This window comes from Leopardus geoffroyi, chromosome D4, assembly GCF_018350155.1.
Source record: "Leopardus geoffroyi isolate Oge1 chromosome D4, O.geoffroyi_Oge1_pat1.0, whole genome shotgun sequence".
Classification (NCBI taxonomy): Eukaryota; Metazoa; Chordata; class Mammalia; order Carnivora; family Felidae; genus Leopardus; species Leopardus geoffroyi.
Window position 1 is genome coordinate 66589181 of NC_059342.1, and position 23078 is coordinate 66612258.

Consider the following 23078-nt stretch of genomic DNA (forward strand, 5'->3'; position numbering starts at 1 on the left):
GGCCCTTTTTGTCACAGGGCCCTCAAGCCATGTAGCAGTGGCTATTGATCTGGAGGCCTTAAAACACAAGTTTGGTCTCCTAACTTGAAAAAAACTCTACCTAACCTTGGTTAGGTTAACCAAGACCTAACCAACTCTACCTAACTCTTCTCCCAAGAGAGAAGGGAGTAGATGGAGGACATCCCTGATCTGCTAATTTGTGCAATGGTCAGAGTCAGGGCCAGACACATAGAGTGAACTGAGATTAGAAACGCAGGAAAAGCTATTTCCGCAGGCTTTCACTACTCTTCAATATATATGTATGTGAGCTTTCTACTCTTGGCTTAAACTCTTTCTCTTTCTGGAATTTCTGCTCTCCACTATTCTGATAGGTATCAGAATCCCAGAAGAGGGAACATCTCCCTGAGGAATGCTGTTTTCTCCCAGTTAAATGCTTTTGTCTTCCTGGTCTCTTAACAAGTTCCTCCACATCATTTAAGACTCTCAGACACCTCCCCCATTGCGAGTCTTTGCCCAATGTTCCCTCCATGCCCTCCTGGGCTCAATTTTTCACCTGGTCCTCTGAGCATCATTGCACCTTGACGTTCCATTCTTTCAGCTGTACTCCACAATCCAGCCTCTATCCCAACATGTCTCTGTTCTTGCTTCTTTATTCCGGTTACATGTACAGACTCCCTCAAATACTCCACCTTCCTCCTCTCTACAACCACCTGGCAAAGTCCTTCACCCTCTAGTATCCCTTCCATTGTTCCCCTCAGAAGCCTTCCCTGCCCCCAGAAAGAATGAACTGCCCCTTTGCCAACCACCTTGGGACTTCACAATTTTTAACATGCCTATCATGGCACCTAACACACTGTATTGAAATTTTCTCCTGAGCTGTACTATACATTCTCTTACCACAGTGACCATGTTTATTTCATCCTTGAACTTGGGACTTAACAGACACTCAGTAACTGTTGAATAAATCAATGAATTGATGAATGATATAGTTTGTTTGCATATTTGTCCCTCCCACTTTATCATTAAGCCTTTGAGGTTAGGAATATTGGACCATTTATCTCTTGTTCTTAATAGCTAATTTAGTGCCTGACATATAATAGGCATCCAGTAAGTATTTTTCATTGAATGGATGCAGGGATGAATGAATAAAGTCTTTTGCAACATCTCCAACCTGGTATGTGCTTTTCCTCCTTTGAAACTTCAAGCACTATCCTTGTGTTTTTCCTATAGCATTTTCTTTAGTTTGTACTTAGCTCAGTGGCCCTACTCAATGGTCAGCTCCTTGAGGGCAGGAGTTGGGCCTTACTTCCTTTAGTATCCCTTGTAGTGTTTTTCACAGTGCTGGGCTTATAGCAGGTGCTTAAAGTTGAGCTTTTCTGAGAAAAATAAAAGCACCTGTCATTCTGAACCCTGTTCCAGCAATAAGATGCCCAAGTACATGAGACACATGTATTGAATCTCCTCATCCACCCCTTTGCCTCATGCTGGCTTCATGTTGCCAACTCCTGGGTGATAGGAAGGCAAAGTTGTAAAGACCATGTTGTTTCATATCTGTGCTAGCTGTAATACTCTGTACTAGTAGATGCCCAGTAAATATAATTTTCTTGTTCATGAAAGATAGGAAGCCCATCAAGAATGAATGAGCCCAAAAATACAAAAGAGCAGTTAGTTGAAAGACAAGAATCCAGGGGCGCCTGGGTGGCGCAGTCGGTTAAGCGTCCGACTTCAGCCAGGTCACAATCTCGCGGTCCGTGAGTTCGAGCCCCGCGTCGGGCTCTGGGCTGATGGCTCGGAGCCTGGAGCCTGTTTCTGATTCTGTGTCTCCCTCTCTCTCTGCACCTCCCCCATTCATGCTCTGTCTCTCTCTGTCCCCAAAATTAAATTAAAAAAAAAAGACAAGAATCCCATCAGTTTATAAAGAGAAATGGAAAGGCAGATCAGTGCATTCCCCCTCAGGGTAATGGCGTGAAGGAATCAAAAAGCATGTGTTTCTCCATAAAAGACAGAGTGCAATGTATGCGTTTCAACTTCAAAATGATAAAATCTCTGTAATTTGGCCATAGCTAAATAGAGAAGACCAATCCTCAAGATTAGAATCCATTAACAGTTGTGGTGATTTTTCAGCCATCACTTTGTGTGGGCATTCACTTCTCTTCCTTTCTCTCTTTCCCTTCCTTCCTTCCTCCCTTCCTTCTTTCTCTTTCTTTCTTTCTTTCTTTCTTTCTTTTCTTCTTTCTTTTTTTCAACATATCTTATTGAGCATTAACTATGTCCTAGGTACTCATTCTTCTAAGTGCCTTATACTCAATTTCTCATAACTCCTATGATGACTCTATAATGTAGATATTAGTATATTCACTTAAAATGTGACAAAACCAGGGGTCAGGTTCAAGAAGTTGCCTAAGGCATCACAGCCGATAAGTGCTGGGATCACAATTTGAACTCAAGTCTCATAAATTCTGAAGTTTATAGGTCATTGTTTAATTTCTATATTATAATGCCTCTCCATACATTTCAATGGTTCTGCTCTCACCTAGCTTACAGACAATTAGAAATACAGACAGTAAAAGTAAAGTAGAAAAAGTAAAGTAGAGGGTCAGAGGTTAGCAAAGGACAACACTGGTATACAGAGAAGGCCATGTATGTTGGGATAAGAATAGGACCAGCAATAGCTTCTCAGGGGACATGTCGCTTAAATTGAGTTCTGAAGGATATTGGGGAGTTCACTAAATCAAGCCAGGGGTATCATCTGGAGAGAGGGATAGCAAGTACGAAGGCCTGGGGGTTGGGCAGTAGCCCAACACATACAAGAAACTGTATTCCTTTGGTTAAACATCTTAGTCATTCTATTTTCAAAGCTTTTCTTTTTTTTCTTTTGATAGCTCACAGTGGCTAATTGTCTTTGCTTTTGTCTAAAAGTGCTGAAGCATAAGGGTGAGTGGTCATTGAAATGAATTAGGGTTTTCATGTTGATTTCAAATGCTCTTGAGGGGACCAGTGCATTCTGATGTCCAAATGACATGGCGAAGTGGCCAACACCGCATGCCCCACTGTTCCAGTGAAATCAGATAGCTGTCAGAGTGCATAAAGATCTTTTAAGGACTGAAAAGTCCAAAATGGGAAAGCTTATATTATGCTTTCTAAAAAGGAATCATCATTTATCATTTCCACAGGACATATAAATGTAAATCACTTTACTCTTACATCAGTCATGAAATCTGAAGTCAATTTAAAATGAAGTGATTTCACTAGTCACCCCAAACACTCAAATGATACTAAGACCTAAGGTAGTGGGTCCCTGGTAATCCATTATAATATTCTCTTTAATTTTGTATACATTTGAAATTGTCCATAATAGTTTTTTAAATTTTTAATAGACTATTTTTAGAGCAGTTTTAGATTTATAGCAAAACTGAATTGAAAGTACAGAGTTCTTATATACTGTTTGTCCCCCTCGACCCCTGACAGCCTCTTTCATATCAACATTCTGTACCATAATGGCTTTTTTAAATCTAGTCTTTAAATCAGATATAGATTATAGATGCTTTATTTATTTATCAAATATATAGTGAGTATTTCAACATTTGCTTGGCATTTTGCTAGGTTTTAGGGCTACACCAGTGAGCAAAATAGATATAGTCCCTGTCCTTGTACTGTTTATAGTCTAGCAGGAGAGAGAGCCAGTAAAGAAATCTTTTTTTTAAGAAAACTAGTTACAAACTGTTGTGAGGAAAAGCAGAGGATGCCATGAGTACTAGGAGCACAGGTGGTCAGGGAGGACTTTCCCAGAAAAAAAATCAATATGGGAAATGAGATCTGAAGAAAAAGTAGGAATGAACAGGGCAAAAATGACAGAGGAAAGCTTTTCAGACAAACAAAGTAATGTCTTCAAAGATCTTAAGGCAAGAAGGAGCCTGGCACAGTTAGGGAGCTGAAAGTTGATGGGCAAGGACAGACATGAGTCTGGAGAGGATGGTGGAGGGCACATGGGCACGGCAGGCTGTGTTCAAGTGTTGTCTTGGTCTTTACCCTGAGTGATGAGAAAGTGGGTGGGTTTTACATAGGCGGATACATGAATGGATTTTGTTTTATAACGAAGACCCTGACTGCACGATGAGGAATGGGTGAGAGGGAAGTAAGAATGGAATTGGGGAGACTCACTAGGAAACAACTGGAATAGACCCAGAGATGATGGCAGTGTGGTAAAGTGGAGAGACACAGAAATGGGTGGATGGCACGGATGTCAACAAGATTTGGTGTTTGCTTTGAAAAGGTAGGAGGGTGCTGGATCTCTAGGCTTGCAAAACTGGATAGATTATAGTGCATTTACTGAAATGGGAGTAGAGGTAAAGAGAAGATCAGGAATTTACAAGGGCTCTATAGCTATGTTTTCTATTTCAAATAATTACCCTGTGGGAGGCACCATACCAGCTACTCGGTGATTCACATTCGGTATCACAGAAGTCCTTTCATCTGATGAAATAGGGACTGGCATGGAGCGGGTTGATTCCCAGACTACCACAGCTCAATGAGCTTTACTGTCCTCTGTTATCATGTCAAATGCATGCTATTTATCACCTATACATAGCCCACTGACATATAGATATATGAAGCTCTGCGTGTTGTTTCCAACACCCTTCCCAATTATTTTCTCATGTGATTCACTGGGCAACTCCCACACCTTTTTTCTTCCCTCAGTACTATTCCTACTCCATGGTAACTTGTTTAACAGGTTATCTAGGCATCTTTCCCCTCCCCCTCCTTGGTTAGCTTAAAGTCCTCTTGATCAGAGCAAGTGATCACCAGGGAAAACATGTCCTCAAACCATATCTTTGGAAATTCATCCTTGATTCATTATCCCAAATCCTCCATCCCATTGAGCGTTACAGTTGTATTTTCCCACAGCCTCATTTCTCTTCCAAAGGCACTGCGGTGACTTGCCCACTGTTACCGGGAGCAACCCCCAAATTCTCACCTTCTATTTCAAAGCCTTTATCAGAACAGACAGGCGTTATTTCCATCTTCTCCTTATTCTAGACTGCCTTCTCTATTTCTCCAAGGCCCTTCTGTTTTTAGTTCTCTTTGATAGCAACCAAGAGTGAACAGGATGTTTTTATAAATGTTGTACCACTTAATGTCCACAACACCACTCCCTAGTTCCTGTCACCATGCCTGGCCTACAGAGTCATCTAAATATTTGTTGAATTAATGAATGAGCTATGTTGCTGGGAAAACAAAGAATGCCTTACGTGGAGGGAGCTCAGGCCCTAATTTCTGTGTTCTAAGATAACTTTTAATATTTTTTAATTTTTCATAAATAATAATCTATAACATTACTAATTTTAAACCATTAATTCATTTATAACAGTATAATTCATTGTATAAATATGAACCTGATACTTCCAAATGAATTACTGCTTAAATCAGAGGTAAAGTTATCCCAAAACACCTCTGAAAAGTAACAATTAAGCCCGGGTGGCTCAGTTGGCAAAGTGTCCAACTCTTGATTTTGGCTCAGGTCGTGATCTCCTCGTTCGTGAGATTGAGCCCCATGTCGGGCTCTAGGCTGACAGCATGGAGCCTGCTTGGGATTCTCTCTCTCTCCCTCTCTCTCTGCCCCTCCCCCACTCACTCATGTGTGTGTGCTCTCTCTCTCTCAAAATAAATAAATATTTTTAAAGTAACAATTAAAAATGAAAAATTAGAATTGTCTGTTTTCTCATGGTGCTATCACAACAAACCAGATTTTTAGCTTTGGATATCCATTGAACAGAGAGAGATGACTCTTCTGTAATTCTTCAATGCCTCTTCTAGACTTGCATCAAACAGCAGATGCAATTTTCAGCCTAGATGATGCCATATTATTGTTTTGTGCATTTTGGTAGCACTTTACATTTGTAAAGTGCATAACAATCATATTCATTAGTGTTTTTGCAAAGCCCTCCTGCAAGGTAGCTCAGCATTACTGAAGCCAAGCATAAAAATAAATGTGCACTTATCAGGAAGATGCTGATAGAATCCAAATGAAATGTCAGTGAAAACTAATGCACAGTATCCAAAATGATACAGTTTCTCATCTCAGCAGATCTATCAAAACCTCTTTCTATATCATTTGAATTTCCAACCCCAGAAATGAACCTTAATTTTGAAGGAATTAAGTGATTATTATATTCGATCATACTTTAAATGTTAGGGATTATGTTACCATTTAAAACTTAAGCACACAGAAGACTAAGTTTATAAAGGTGATGTTTACTGTATTTCACATGTGATAACTCATTTGCATTCTTAGCCAGAGTAATTATCTATCAGTCAGATTAAGATAAAAATTAGATTCTCTTCTGGCAGGGAATCTGAATTATTCAATTAAATGGATTTGGAATGGCCTCAAATTGCCTGGAATTTACCACCCTAAAGATCAAATTTTACCTTATTAGACAAAACCTTTCACCTATCATCACCTATATTCAGACCAGCAGACTCTAAGAACCTGCTGTAATGGAGGAAAGAGCTCTAGTCCATAAAGGATTAAAAGAAAGGGCAAACACAAGTAAGTGAAGTGAAATTTTTAGTATCATTTAGGGATTGTATTTGACTGCACTGAAACCTGACTACAAAGGCTTAATCAAATACAGGTTCTTTATCTTATATAACTGGAAGCCTTAGAAGTTGGTACCTGGGGTTGTATGGAGGTTCCCTGATGCCATCCAGTACTCAGTTTCCCCATCTTTTTGCTTCACCCGACTCCACATGTGGCCTCAGTGTCATGGTTCATGGTGGAGGCTCTACATCCAGCCTCTCACTGGAGTTTCATACCAATAAATAAATAAATAAATAAATAAATAAATAAATAAAATAAAAGTAAAGTAAATAAAAGTAAAATAAAATAGAGGAGGAGAAGAAGGCAAGAGGAGGAGAAAAGGGACAGCACAGGTATCAAGAAAACAAGACTTCAGGAGTGCCCAGCACTTGCCCCTGTAGATTTCCATGTAGCCTCGCTGGCCAGAGTGCCCTACTGTGACCCCACCCTGTCCCCCATCAGCTGCATGGGAGATAGAGAGTATAGTAATGTGTTTATTTTTTTTGTAAAACTGGGCATATCCCAAATAACACTGACATTCTAGTAATTAAAAAAAAAAAAAAGACTGAATGGTTATGAGTTAGAAACTAGCAACATCCACCATACTAGTTATTTTCAATGTGAATTATGGAGACACATGAATGGATGGTACAGAGAAAGAACATGTCGATTCATGACAAGAACAATTGGAAGAGCTGGTACTAGAAAGGTTTTGTGGAGGTCACCGCCCTTTCACGCAGCCTCTCAGAGTTGTAAGATTTCAAGGTGGAACCACATCTGCAAAACGCTTTGTGTAATTGTGATGAAGGTGGTAAGCTTTATGGAGCGTGTATTTTAAATCCCCCAAGCTTGCACAAGGAGCTATATTTACAAGTGTTCATTCCAGAATTATTTGTAACAGCCAAAATTTGGAACAAACCTAAATATCCATCAGCAAAAGAACAGAGATTAATTTGGAGTTATTCATACAGTGTGGAATAATTTATAACAGCTGAAACAAGTAAAATTTGACCAAGCTAGGTTGTAAGTATTTGGATTAAACTGTAAGAAACAGAGAGCCCAAATATCAGTGGCTTAAACAAGCAAGACTTGCATTTCCTGCTCATGTGGAAGAGTCTGGAGTTAGTCAGGACAGGGCAGGTATGGCTCTCCACAAGTTAGGTTTGTCTTATGCTGTGAATCTGCCATGCCTGGCATGCCAAGCCAACCTCATGGCCTAAGGTGACTATTGAACTTTGGCCACCATAGCTATACTGCAACCAACAGGAAAGAACCAACGTGGGGGCGGGGGGTGGGGGGAGGCTTATCTCCTCCTTTTAAAGATACTTCACCAAAGTATTACAAACCACTTGTGCTCACATCCTGAATGTAGTCCCGCGGCCATACATAGCTGGAAGGGACTAGGTCATGTTGCCTTTATTCCAGCAGGCCAGGTACCCAGCTAAAGATGGGGAGGAGAGGCTCTATCACCACCATGGAGAAAAGGGTCAGATAGAGGGAGGAGACTCTTGCCATAGAGGGCAAGAGGTTATAAGCCTAAAGCCCACCTGCAAAGACCCAGTAAGCTTCTGTGAAGCCAACAGGATCAGAACCATCCTGGTCAGGTAATTTCTAGGGTGGCCTGTAGGCTAGATTTCTGATTTTCAAAGTGTCGTCTTTGGGCCAGCAGCATCAACTTCATCTGATAACATGTTAGGAATACAAACTCAGGCCTCACCCAGTCCTACTAAATCAGAATCTGCATTACAATGTGATCCCCAGCACCAGGTTATAAGATCTCAGAGAAGAAAAAGGTTGGAAAGTGGGGAGGCTGGCAGCATAGGACAGAAACTGGGGTGCCCAAGGTAAAGTGGTGGCTGGGCTGCTATGGAAGTGCATGCACAGACAGGTCAGACTTGACTCAGGTGTATGAGGGGAAGTCACTGCCAACAAAGGAGAACAAAGAGGAGAGATGATTGAGAAACGTGGACAGAACGTGGCCTCAGAAACACACATTAGGGACTCCTGGGCAGCTCAGTCGGTTAAGTGTTCAACTTCGCTCAGGTCATGATCTCACAGCTCGTGAATTCGAGCCCTGTGTCAGGCTCTGTGCTGACAGTTCAGACCCTGGACCCTGCTTCAGATTCTGTGTCTCCCTTTCTGTGCCTCCCTTGCTCACTCTCTGTCTCTCTCTGCCTCTCTCTCTCTCTCTCTCTCTCTCTCTCTCTCTCTCTCAGTGAGATGTGGACTCAACGACCCTGCATTGTAGACCAGGCAGCACTTAATCTTGACAACACCCCTGAGTGGTAGGAACTCTGATTCCCACCGAAGATGATGATGAGCCAAGGTTCAGAAATGTTGACTTGCCAAGGGCACACAGCTGGTTGTTAGCATAGCTTACAAGAATACTTTGTAGAGATTTGGCCAGTTTACGAAGCGCTATTATATGAGTTATCTAATTTAATCCCCACAATTATTCTGTGAAGTAAATAGAAAGTGGCTGTTATTTTAATTTTGCAACTAAGGAATTCCAGGACTTTTGATTCTTTGTCCAATTTTTTTTTTCTGTTTTTGTTCCTGATTTCCTGACACATTATGATAATGAAAAAGGGATGAGGGTGTGGAGTTCACTGGATCTGACTTTAATTGTGTGACAAGAGTCTAGCCCTGTGATAGGTTTATAGTAGACCCTATAATGTAAATGACATTATTATGACTACAAAAATGGTTTTGTCCAACTGGAAAGTAATATCACAAAATAGCTTCTCGGAGCAAGGACCACAGAAGCCAGAAAGGGGAGGGGAAAATTGAAGATTTTGTGTCAGCAATACGGGAAGAAATTCCAAGAAATGTTGCAGAGACGGGCTTTGGAGCCAGACAAGTTGATCCCAATTGCCAGCCCTGCTAACTTATTAAAATGGTGATATTGGGCAAATTAGTATCCCCTTGCTTACACTTCCTCATGAAAATAAGATTGAGATAAATAAGTATTTATTGATTGCTGTTATTGGGTAATATCATGAGGATTAAATGAGATAAACTAGGTACGATGATAAGCCCGATGCTTAGAGGACAACAAACATTCAATAATTATGGCTATCATTAAATCTGGTTATGGATGGTAGGCAAGAGCGAGGTGGAAATTGAGGCAGTGATAGGTGCCAGTGCTCACTAAATAAACAATGAAATAACCTACGGGGTGCCTGGGTGGCTCAGTTGGTTGAGCGGCTGACTTCGGCTCAGGTCATGATCTCATAGCTCGAAGGCTCATGAGTTCGAACCCTGCGTCAGGCTCTGTGCTGACGGCTCAGAGCCTGAAGCCTGCTTCTGATTCTGTGTCTCCCTCTCTCTGTGCTCCTCCTGTTTCACTCCGTATCTCTCTCTCTCAAAAATAAACAAACATTAAAAAATATTTAAAAAGAATAAAATAACCTACATTAACTTCTTTGAGTGTTTATCAGTTTATATACTTCATTCATATCAACTTTAAGTTAAAAAAAAAAGATAATCTCTCTCCTCAGGCCCACAGACTTTACACACTGATTACAATTAATTTGCGTTCTGATGATGCCGCGTTCATGACTGATGCTTCTGAGTTGTGTATTTTTAAATTCCTGTGTATCTCACAAATGTATGTGTTAACTCTGAATATAGCAAATGTGTATAAAACAAACGGTCATAGGTCTTTGCCTTAGATGTTCATGAGGCGAAAGGAATCAAGGGAAAATGCTAAATGAACTCATTGTCTCATTTATGAGAAACTTTGGCACAACTTATTAAGGTGACAGATGTTCTGCTTCCTAGAACCTTTCTGTTCCACCCCCAAAATCTATATTTTCCTTTAGTATATTGATTTCTTGTTGTAGAGTGGGAATGGCTATTAAATATCTTTATTTGGGAGCTGAGGGGTATCAAAATGTGAGAGGGGAAATGCATCATTGCTGAAAGGAGAGCTGAAGGGATGAGTGGTGGACTCAAGAGGAGGTAGTCTGTATCTGGGAAATTATTCACAATCTGACTAACGGACAGAGAGACTTTCCAGAGGAAGAAAAGGGGGAGCAAATGAAAAAAAGCATCCAATCACAGGTAAACCCTTTGATGGATGAGGAAGATACTTTAATAGAAGAGAAAGCACTTTCCCCAGTGGCCAGCTGGCTCACCTCATCTCTCTTCTGGCTCGCAGCACTGTGGAAAGATTCAGTGTAACAAATTATGGAGTATAGGACAGTGATCCAGCTGATGCACACTAATAACAAATAGAAGTGTTCTTCTTCTCTGTTTTGACGAGGGACTACAGATTTCTCTTTTGGGGGTGAGGCTGGATCTTCACCAAAACATAGTTGGAAATGGAGTGGACTGATTATGAGCGCCACTTTTCTTAGCAATACAAGTAACATTTCTGTAGTATATTTATAGCTTCAAAGCATACTCACCTACGCCATCTCATTTTATCTTATAAATAACTCTGTGAAGTAAGTTTCATTTTTTTCATTTTATACTTGACAAAACTAAGGTTTAAAGGAGTAATTAACTGCAGAATCCCCACCAGGGTCTACATGACCATACTACCTTACTTTGGCCCCTCCAATAAATGTCAATCTATGGCCACAGTTCCCACAAAGGTCTTTTTTGGGGGCACATCTCTGCCAAGCACACTCTAGGTTTCAATAATGTTTTTCCCTAGGAGCACCTGGGTGGCTTAGTCAGTTGAGCATCCGACTTCGGCTCAGGGCATGATCTCACAGTTTGTGAGTTCGAGCCCCATGTCAGGCTCTGTGCTGACAGCTCAGAGCCTGAAGCCTGCTTCGGATTCTGTGTCTCCCTCTCTCTCTGTCTCTCTCTCTCTCTCTGCTCTTCCCCTGCTCACATGCTGTCTCTCACTCAAAAATAAATAAAGATTAAAAAAATAATTTTTTTTAAATAATGTTTTTCCCTCCAGGCCAAGTCTATGGCCCTTGACATCTCTTAAAGGCCTGAAGGGCCGCCCACTTGAGGTCACGTGGGGGACTGGAATGAGGGCAGGTGTTAGGAGTAGGCAGAGCAGGGTGGCCCCACCAGCAACTAAGCTACAGCTTCCCTGGGCTTCAGGGGACCCTGTAATCTTGGTGTCTTGCTGTTTCTCTGCAGTTCACACCTGCAGCACCCTCTCATATGTCGCCTTAGACCCATAAGTTGCCCTCCAGCCATCCTGCGTATCCCATTCCTCAAAGGCTCTCTTACTTCTATGTCCCTCGAGACATCTCAGCCAGCAGTTAGGAAAGCAATTACCTACTGCAAATTGCTATCTCCTTGAGAGAATTTCCCACAAGGGAAACAACCAGGGGAGAGGGAGGCTTTCTTAATCACACCAAACCTGTTCCTTCATCCATGCGCAAAACCCTCCAGACTTGAAATCACTTCCTCTTCCTCTGATAACTTACAGGTCTGGTGGAAGCTTTTCTATCATCAGTGGTCAACAAGCTTACAATCATGCCCATACATGGAAGAGAGGGCTTCCTCTCTCAGCCTGGCAGTGCAAAGTCATGTCAATCACATGTATATTTGCCAGCTAGTATACAGATTTGCCTGTACTTGAATCCAACCTGCACCATTTGCTAGCTGTGGTACCTTGGGCAACTTACTTATGTTCTCTGTGACTCAGTGTATGCATCTTTTTTTTTTTTTTCTTTCTTTTCTTTTTTTTTTTTTTTTAATTTTTTTTTTCAACGTTTATTTATTTTTGGGACAGAGAGAGATACAGCATGAACGGGGGAGGGTCAGAGAGAGAGGGAGACACAGAATCGGAAACAGGCTCCAGGCTCTGAGCCATCAGCCCAGAGCCTGACGCGGGGCTCGAACTCAAGGACCGCGAGATCACGACCTGGCTGAAGTCCGACGCTTAACCGACTGCGCCACCCAGGCGCCCCAGTGTACGCATCTTTAAATAGGGTAAATAGTACACATGGAATGGTAATGAGAATTAACACTGCTATATATTTAAAGTGCTTTGAATAGTTCCTTGTGCACACAAAAGCTATACATGGGATAGATAAAATGCATTTTAAAAATTACCTACTTGTAAAAGTATCTGCTCTACACTAGGTTTTTTACATCTAAAATTCAGATGTCATTTGCAGTTACACTGATCCTTCATATGCAGACAATAGTGGCTTCGATCTTCTTTTCCATGGATTACAGAAAAACCTAATAATCCCCCGGAAAGTTCTTTCAATTCCACAGGTAACTTACATTTCTTGATTAGCTCAGGCTCGAAAAACGAATTCTTCTTCAGAATTATTCTGTTTGGGATTGTTTTGCTGTTCTACAATAAATTATGTGTAAACACATAATTTGTGTAAATTTACAATACACAATACATACATTTGTGTAAACACAAATGTTTAACTGAAATTATATCCACACAAAACTTACCAAGGTATTCTTATGCGTAGCAACCTTTAATGAAGCTTTTCGGGAAAGACAACGTTTACATTACAACAGCCCAATCAATTTTACATTCAGTATCAGTCATCCTTGTTCTTTATAGTCTTTGACCATGCCTACATGTTCAGATTGGGCTTCCTGCCAGGTTCCTTAATCCTCCTCTCTTATCCTTTTCCCTACTACCTTTCCTCCTCAACCTTTCACTCCCAGATTGCTTCAGACTCCAAATTCCTCTTGTTCCATTATGCAGACAAACCCGATGAGGTCTCTCCAGTCCACTACTTTTTCTTAGATCCTGGACAAACTTCTGCTACACAAAGACCTTGCTGAAGATTTGAAGTTATTCTTTTTAAGGACTTCATTAAATTACCGGCCAAAAATTAAACTCATCCTTGCCCTGCATTCGTATGAGGATGGGAAACAGGGACAGGATAGTTAGTAAATGTACATTATCTCAATCAGTTCTCACAGCAATGCTGCACAGTAGGTCTCTCTCCCTCTTTTATAACTGGGAAAACCAAGGCTCAGAGCACTTAAGGAATATACCCATGGTCAAGTAGCTGGGAAGGCATGAGCAGAGTCAGGACCATGTAGGTCTGGCTTGGAATCCCTTGCTGTTTTCACTGCACCACACTGCCTTATAAGTTGTGCTAGGCCGTGGGAATCTAAAGGGTTCCAAGGTGATGGCAGAGATCAGAGGAGCCAAATGCAGCTCCTCCCTGGACCCTTCATCTTGGACAACCCCCAGCTGTGCTCCTGGCTGCCATCTTATGCTAAACGTCCAGGACTTCATATATGGTGCCCAGACCTGAGCCCAGACTTCCAGATGGGATCTGACAAACACACAGGAAAGCAGGACTCTCCACTTCATTCTTTACCCTGGATTTTTAGTAACGCAACCCGAGGTCCCTTTGGCTCCTTCAACCTACATTTCATTGCTGATTCATCCCAAGTTTTCAGGCAACAGAAATGCCTAAAACAAAAATTTTCCTTTAGCTCTGGAGTTAGTCCTAGGGTGAATCCTTGCTTTACCACTTCCTGTGAGAACTTGGACAATTCAACTCTTTCTTAGGCCCCAGTTTCCTCAACTGTTCTAAAAGAGACAATAATATTATTTATCTTAAAAAGTTGTTGGGAGAATTAAATGAATTAACGCATGCAAGGTGCTAACCCAGTACCTGGAACACTGTGACATTCAATAAATATTAGCTGTAATATTAATGATTATAAATGCCCATCATCTCTCCCACCACCAGACAAATCTGATCTCTGCATTTCTCCATCTCCCTCCATCTCCACGCAAGCCTGTTCACATGCACGTGCACACATTATTGGAAGGCACCCTCTAAAGCAGAAGGGCTGGTCTTAGAAGCCCTGAATTCAGTTTAATCACATGTTAGCTGTGTCTCCAGATGTTCAATCTCTCTCAGCTACAGTCTCTTCCTCTGCAAAATGGAAACCATAATTTTGTACTCACTTAACTCACAGATTCATCATAAAGATTACATAAGACAGAAGCTCCCCATTTTAAGACACAAATGGAAAGAAGCTCTGCATTTATTGATACCTTATTTCCATTCCCCTCATAAAGTATGTCAGTAGATTTTTTAACTAAGTGCAGGATTTTATACTAATCTGTTAAAACGTATAGACTCATTTAGGATCTATCAGATTAACATCCTTCTAAGTGATTTCTCTATGTTCACATTTTTTTCTCATGTGATACACTTATTGGCTTGTGAATTTTCGAAATCTACTCATATTAAAATGAAAGCATTGGAACCCTATCCCCATTGGTCACAAATTTTCTTTTATCATTAAGAACAAATCTGCACCAACTGGCTGCATTATATACTGTGCTGGGGGCAATGGCAGAGTCAAAGAAATATAATTTGGGGTGGGTGCCCTCAAGCCTATTAGTATATTGGGGAAAGACCTTCATACTTAACCTTAAATGCTAATATCTTGAAACAGTTACAAAACCTTTCAAAGAAACCTAGGAAACCTCAAAATATCCAATCATGGAACAACCTTGTCACTTTGATGGTAATTCTCTTTAACAGTATTCCCTCCTGGCTCTGTATGAAATGGAGGAGACGACTGGGGGGGGGGGGGGGGTCATCCAGACTAACCCCTACATCTAACAGGAGAAGGTGCAGTGATCCTGAAGAGAGCAAAGGACTTCAGCCAAATCACTCCAGTCGGTGGCAGAACCTGGATGAATTCAGGCAGGCCTTGACTGGTTTGGGTTGTTACAGGACTGTAGGAATCAAAGTAGGAAGAAAGCGGGACAGGCCAAAGAAAGAAGAGGTACATTTTGCACACATCCGGTTCTTATTTCTTCTCCTAGACCGTGTTCCCTCCCCATCAATGGGTGGAATGTGAAGAGAGGTAGGACCCCTGGAGCAGAGATAACAAGGACCCCTGAAAAGCGCCACTGGGGGTTGTGCGGTTGGCACTTAAAACCTCGCCAGACAGCTGAGAGCATCTGGGCCAGCGTGGTTTGTGAGCGCGCGGAAGTCCTTCCCTCCCCCAGCGCCTCGGCGCACGCCCCGCCCGGTGCCCGGCAGTAACCCCGAGACGCCCTGCAGCCTTGGCGATCTTCAATGTAGCCATTTGGGAAGAGAAAAAAATAGAGAATGTGCTCCTTTCCTCTGCAAACCTGGTCGTTAAGACGGGGCTCCTCCCGGGCAGAAGTAAGAACTTGAACTGTGCGCCCACGTGGCTTTCCGTGAGCTTGTGCTCCTTTCGGAAGCCCGGGGCTCCTTTCCTAACCGCCTTTGGGGGAAGAGTATGTGGGGAGACCAGAGCTGAACGGGAGCCAGCTGTGTGTGGGGGGCTAGGGGGGTGGGAGGTGAAGACAACCGATGGGGGAGGGGAGAATCAGAGGTAATGGGGAGTGCAGGACCAGGGGATGTGTGGGCGTGACGGCTGAGGGGTCCATGGTAGCCCCGACGGGCCTGAGATTGTGCCCAGTCCCGCCAGACCCCGAAATTAGGGCACGTCCGCAAAGCACACACCCTTTATTTCAGAGGGGAACGGAAACCACTAAAAAATAAGCGCTCTGGACGCCCCGCCGGAGCCGGGAGCTAGCTGCGCGCAGGCGCACACGACTCGACGTCTGCCCTCGAGTTACCCCGCGCGGCTGGCCGGGCGAACTAGGTGAAAGGTAACTAGCAGACGCTGCTCCGGGCGACAGAAGAGGCGCGCGTGCGCGGCCGGGGGGGGGGGGGGGGGCGGTGCGGGCTTGGACAGCCTGCTCTGACACCACCCTCCCCCCCAAGTTTCTCCGAGCCTGCACTTCACGGAGCTGTGGGAGTGGCAGGGAGGGGGCAGTGCAGGAGTCGCTGGGGTGGGGGATATGAGCAGACTTGGGAAATTCTTGTCACTCAGTCCTCCGTGGGGAGGTCCCGGGCTGATGCCCGGAGAAAACCACTTACTGAGCGCTATTTGTAGGCCCGACAAGGTGCTGGGCTTGTCACTGCGTTGTTTTAATTTCAAAGGGTGGCAACCCTTTGAAGGAGGCCACCATGTGAAGGATAGCCTCACATTTATGAAAGAGGAAACTGAGGGGCTATGAGTTCAAGTAACTTGCCCAAGGTCATTCAATCTATAAAGGACAGTTTCCACAAATGGTCCCTGATTCGAGGTTTTTTGCTTGTTTATGGGGGGGGGGAGGGGTGTTTTTTGTTTTTTTTTTTTTGGCCCTAGTGCTAATAACTGACACGTATGGTGCATTTTACAAGGCACCCTCATAGAAATTATTCATTCTAGAATTATTCATTCTATCTTTACCTATTTCTCTTTTGTAGGTGGACAAACTGAGACTCAAGTTGTTCTGAGATCATACAGAGACTAGCAGAGTTGAGATTTTATGTCTCATTTTAGAGGAATCAAGAAAGATCAGGTTCCCCCACCTCCTATCCTGATGACCTATGGAGAATATGAGAGCTTCAAGCTCTACGGGATGAGTGGCCCAGGCCATGAGGAAGACAAGATGTTCTCATCATTGGAGTTTTCCTTTGATTGCTAGCTTCCATTACACAAAGTGACCACTCCTTCTAGAAGATATTTGGGTTGTTAGCTCATTGAGGGCAGGGCCAGAATGCACTGACAATGGTTTGTTGAATTTGTTGTTTGTTGGTGAGTTTATAACTAAACGAACACATATTCGACCCCAGACCACCCCAGAGGGAAGCTGCAATTGTGTCTGGCAATGGGTGAAGTGATTGCTTTCTTGTGACTTTTCCCAAGTGAGGGCTCTTGCATTCATTCAGTGAACACACCAAGCACCCATCCTGCTGTGCACAGAACTAGAAGACAAGTTGGGAGCTTCCAAGGGCAAGAATGTCTTGCTTCTCCTGAAAACTCCATTCCGAGTCCTACACATCTGGGAGTCTGTCCACCTCCATGTGCATGGAAGCCATAGGGTTTCCTGTGAGGCAAGAAGTGTACCACTCAGGGTGGGGCACGGGACTGAATCACACTCCTCCTACCCTCTCGCTTGGTGCCCCAGCCGTGCCTCAGAATCACAAAACAAAGACAGCTCTGCTCCTCTCCTGTGGAGGCCTTGGAAACAGGCAACTACCAAAAGGGAAATGCAAGGGAAGCAGAAAAAGCTGCAGAGCAGCCAGTCAGCCCCCCGCCCACCCTCATCTCTTTCCAAGAATCCCTTCTCCCCTTGAGTGTCCAGTCAGAGAATTGGAATGTCACTGCCTGTGCCCCAACACTGCGATGCTGCTCAGGCTGATAAAGACAAAGGCCGCAATTGGACTCTCTTTGCCCGAATGTAACCCTGCCTCACAGCCTCCCTGAGGTGACCAGGGGAGATCATGTGCTGCCCCATACTGTCAAGATGCTTCTGCAAGCTGCCTGCCTTGTGGTGTTGGCAGGAAGAAGGCTGCTTGGGGACTTACACTATCATGCTGGTGAGAGTCCCCTGTGCACTGTGCACTTTGCTACACACTTTTACTTGAATTCCCATTTGATCCTCCCCAGCCCTGTGCAGTAAGTGGTGCGATCCCCATTTTGTAAAGGATAAAGCGGAGGCTTGTGAAGGGGTAAGTGATTTCCCCACATCTCACACCAAGTAAAAGGCATGGCTGAAACTCACCTCTCTCTGCTCTATGCCTTTAGAACCCAGCAGCCCAATGGGGCAGGTACTTGGAGCTGGTTGGGAACATTGTCCCTAGATACTCACGTTCTTCCCCAGTTATCCCAGAGATATTTCAGTAAAAATGTAGAAGTGAAATTCCATGCCTTATACACAGTTAAATAATAAGTGACTTAATAGAGGAACGAATGAATGAGTGAAGGTTGAGAAGGAAATGTGACTGAAGTCTCTAGAATTGTACTTGGCACATAGTAGAGCCCCAATAAATACTGACTTAATGAATCAGTAAAAGAGGAAGAAGAAATCAAAATATAAGGAATGGAAAAATTTTGGTGTGAGGTGAAGATATTTTAGGAAAACAATTTCCCAACCTGAAGCTCACAGATAAAGTTTATAGTCCTGTTGGGATTTGAAATGCTCCTTTTTGAATCATCAGTGAAAAGTTTACTGGTCCCAAAAGGTTATCAGTTGATACACAAAAAGTGGATGCAGTTAAGCCATGGTTCGTGATCCCCTTCCTGTTGAATTGTCTCTTATGGTGCTTCTTGGGTGTGATTTGTGCTGCTGGTTTTTATCAACAGGAAAGGCCTTTCATTCCATTCACTAAGTGCTAGTACAGACTCTTTATGAAGCACTACATACGTTACAAAGTGCGTAAGATATGGCCCTTGCTCCCAAGTGAGGAAAACATGAGGTGTGGAGTCAAATTACTCTCACGAGGTAATTTTAAAGATAGCAAGAAGATTTAAAAAAAAATGTTTATTTAGGGGCGACTGGGTGGCTCAGTCGGTTAGGCGTCCGACTTCGGCTCAGGTCATGATCTCGCAGTCCGTGAGTTCGAACCCCGCATCAGGCTCTGTGCTGACAGCTCAGAGCCTGGAGCCTGTTTCAGATTCTGTGTCTCCCTCCCTCTGACCCACCCCTGTTCATGCTCTGTCTCTCTCTGTCTCAAAAATAAATAAACGTTAAAAAAAAATGTTTATTTATATTTGATAGGGGCAGTGGGGGCAGAGAGAGCCAGAAACAGAATCTGAAGCAGGCTCCAGGCTCCCAAGCCGTCAGCACAGAGCCCAACATGGGGCTTGAACTCACTAGCTTCGAGATCATGACTTGAGCTGAAGTCAGACGCTTAACAACTGAGCCACCCAGGCACCCCAGCAAGAAAATTTAATAATATATATTTAAGAAGGAGGGGTTAATAAGTGGCAAATGCTATTAATTTAATTTTATTCAGAGAGCATATGGGGAGTGTTGTGCCAGGCACCAAACCTAGCCCTCTTTAGAGAAGGGGAACCAAAACCTTGAGACCGAGGAAGGATTATGGACTGGAGGCTTCCCAGGCAGCATGGAGCATGGAAGAGCAGAGTTTTACTGACCAGGAATAGTGTAGGAAGTAGGTAAGTGCCTCTTGGGCCTTAACCTTGGGCCATATCTCTATTGAGATATGGATATGTCACTTGAATGTGGTGGCTGCAGGATGGAGCTTCCCAGAGCAGCTGAATCCTATGAGAACTTTGCCCTCTCACTGTGCTTGCTGTGCCATTTCCCTGCTCAGGTCAGCCTGAATTCATGGCAGCCAGCATTTGTTGAGTCTCTGTTGGATGCTAGACCCTAAGAATTCAGAGCAGGCCCAATACAAATATAAAACTTGCAAACACAGAATGATCTGAAGGTTTAAGAGGGCAGAAACCTATCCTATGGGGGAATGAGAAATTCCCAAGGAGATACCCTTTGGCTGAGATGTGAAGGATGCAGCAGATTTTGCCTAGGATAGGAAAAAAAAAAAAAAAAAAAAAAAAAAAAAAAGGGGGGGTTTACACCTTTTGACAAATCAACAAGTGGAATTTCATTTTGTCCATACTGCATGCTTTCTTTGATTTACCCACAGACTTGAAAGGGAAAGGAAGAAAGCACTAGGAAAAGCATCTTGACCATCTTGGAAGGAAAGTGGGTAGTTCAGGCTTTACGGCCCAGCTTTGACTTGTTTACTAGTTCTGTGGCCTTGGCTAGCCACCTTCCCTCTGTGCTTGTTTCCTTGTCTGTAAAATAAGAATTTTCATACCTAATTCACAGAATTATTGTGGGGACTGGATGAGATGATGAAGGTAAAGTATCCACTACCATACCAAGAACTTGATAAACTGTAGAGAAATGGCAACATCTTTCTCCTTCCCCACCAGACGGGAGATCAGGGCTCAACATGGCTGAATTCACTGATTTGCATTTAGCCACACAACCGGTTTTAAAACTATAGGCCCAAGAAAGACTTCCAAACATCCTCTAAAACTCGGAAATGTCTGCTTTCTCTTTATCCATAGAAAACACTTGAACAAATGTCCATCCCTTGGGAACAGAGCAACTCTGTTGTTAATTAAGCATAACCTTATTCTGTCTGAAGACTGTAATTACCCTTCTATGTAGATGCCCTGCCTTGAGAATTCCTCTGCTCTACTCCTAGGAGTAACCTGTCAGAGCCTGGCCTCTTGAAGGTGGAGATGCAGAAGGGCTGGGATCTCAGAATCTGTCCACAGAGTACAAACTCTGGTCCCCCTGGGAAGTTGTTGTAAATAATTAGTGTAAATCCTGTTTCTTTCCCTAGCCTCATGGCAGTTCCAAGGACAACAATACAGAGGAAGCCAAGTCTCTGAGGAATTTCCTGAATAATCCAAAATGCTCAAGTGTCAAGGAATTTCCCCACACAGCATCCAAGTCCAACGCATTCCGCATTTTGCCCCACTTCACACTTGAACACACTGTCGTGGGCACCCAGAAAATTGTAATTCCCAGGTGTCTTTTTTGTTTTGTTTTGTTTTTTCCCCAGAGTGAAGTCACTGGGGGTAACTGTCAAGGCTATAAAAAAGAAACAAGAAATTTGAATTCCACCTAAACTCATCTCAGTGGCTTAATGTTCCTTTGGGGGAGCCAGCAGCCATTCATTTCAAGAGCTCAGAAGGAGAGCCAGGTGACTGGGGTCCTAACTCTGTTTTCTACCTCTAACTTGATTTGCAGCTTTAGCTAAGTCATGTCCCTTCTCTGAGCCTCAGTGTCCACACCTATAAACTTAGAGGTTTGGATTAGTCAGCCTTTAGATTCTTTTGCAATTATCAATCGCCTCTGGTATGTATTTGGAGCTTTGCTACTTGCCCCCAAAGCAGGGAGAATTTCGAAACTAGAAGCCAGTATTTCAGAAAGCTCAGGAAAAGAAGACCTGTGAAAACACTGACATTTGTGGAAATCCAAGCACAAACACCAATCACAATCCAGTAACATAGTCCAACCAAGGAAACTATGTACTTGAGAACAATGAAAGTATATTTAGTTCTTTGTCAAAAGTTAAAACTAAATTTAACCTTTTTTTTTTTGCTAAATTTATTTTATTTATTTTGTTCTGTGTTGAGTATATTTTTTAAAGGAAGCAAGCACCTTTTATTAAAAGATTATACTGTGCCAATTTTTATTAGAGGAAACAATAAATTTGCTTACTTTTCTGCACAGATATGTATATTAGATAAGGAATGAGGACTTTTAGAGTGAATAGCTAGGAAGAACAATGAATTGATTTATGAATTAACCTTTTTTAAGCAAATAAAACTAGGAAATGGTTGAGTCAGTGTAGTGAACACTGTTGGTGCCTTATTGGTACCCATCTGTGCCAAGCTGCTGTGAATGTTCACAGCTGATGGCTCACAGGAATTGCCCTCCACCTAACGGAGCTGACTCTCCTGGGAAGTTCTGTTCCCCTCATTTTTGGCCAAAAACCGGTTGATAAGGGGTTAAAGTATCTGGTACCTCACCTCAGGATGAGACCAACTCTGTATTGGGATTTATGCTTCAGAGCTATACTTCTCCTGACGTGAGTCCTATCTGACTACTTGCCCTTCCCATCCTGCTTCCACCCACACAATGCCCACACCGTAGAATCTCTGGAAGGATATACAAGAAACTGTTAACACTATTGTTTCTATGAGGAGGAACTACATGTCTGGATTTCTTTTCATTCCATATTTATTATCACAAATACATGAATGTATTATTTAATAAAACCAGTTGATTTTTAAAAGTACCACTTAGTATAGAAACGATATAATATACAGAAAAATAAAAATCACTTGTAATCCCAACTCTAAAATATACCATTTTTTTATATTTGGTGTATGTCCTTTCTGTCTTCTTCTATTTGAAGACATTTTGGTTTTGTTTTTAAAATTTTTAATGTTTATTTATTTTTGAGAGAGATTGAGAGAGGGTGGGGGGGGAGGGGCAGAGAGAGAGAGAAACAGAAGCAGGCTGCAGGCTCTGAGCTGTCAGCACAGGGCCTGACAAGGGGCTCCAACTCATGAACTGTGAGATCATGACCTAAACCAGAGTCGGATGCTCAACCAACTGAGCCACCCAGCAGCCCCAGAAGACATTAAAAAAAAAGGGGGGGGGGACCATAATGTGCATATAGAGAGTTGTATTCTGATTTTTGGAATCAATTTTATAGCCTATTTTCCCCCATCAATAAATTTTATCCTAAAATACACTTTGTAATGGCCATTTAGTTTCCTACTGCATAAACATACAATAATTTTTAAATCTGTTTCTTACTGATGGCCATTGAGATCGTTTCCTATATTTTGCTGTTGTATAATGCTGCTAGACAGCTGTGAATCTATTGTTCCCTTAAAATCAATTTTTAGATGTGGACTTATTGGTTAAAGAAAATGGAAATTTCTGAACTTAAAATAATGAAATATTAAATTGTCCTCTTCAAGGTTTGAATCCGTTTACAGTCCTCCCAGCAGTGTATAGGAGTACTAATGAGCCTTCACCAGCACTGAATACAAGAACCCTTGGCATTCTTGGTTTGTCATTCTCAAATTTCCACTCCTCAGAAGCTTCCCAAAAGGTTCCTGACAAGTAGGAAATGGTAATTGGTTTGTGACAGGACTGGGAAACTGCCAGGACTGGCTGAGAAGGTCACTTAGCACTCAGGAAGTC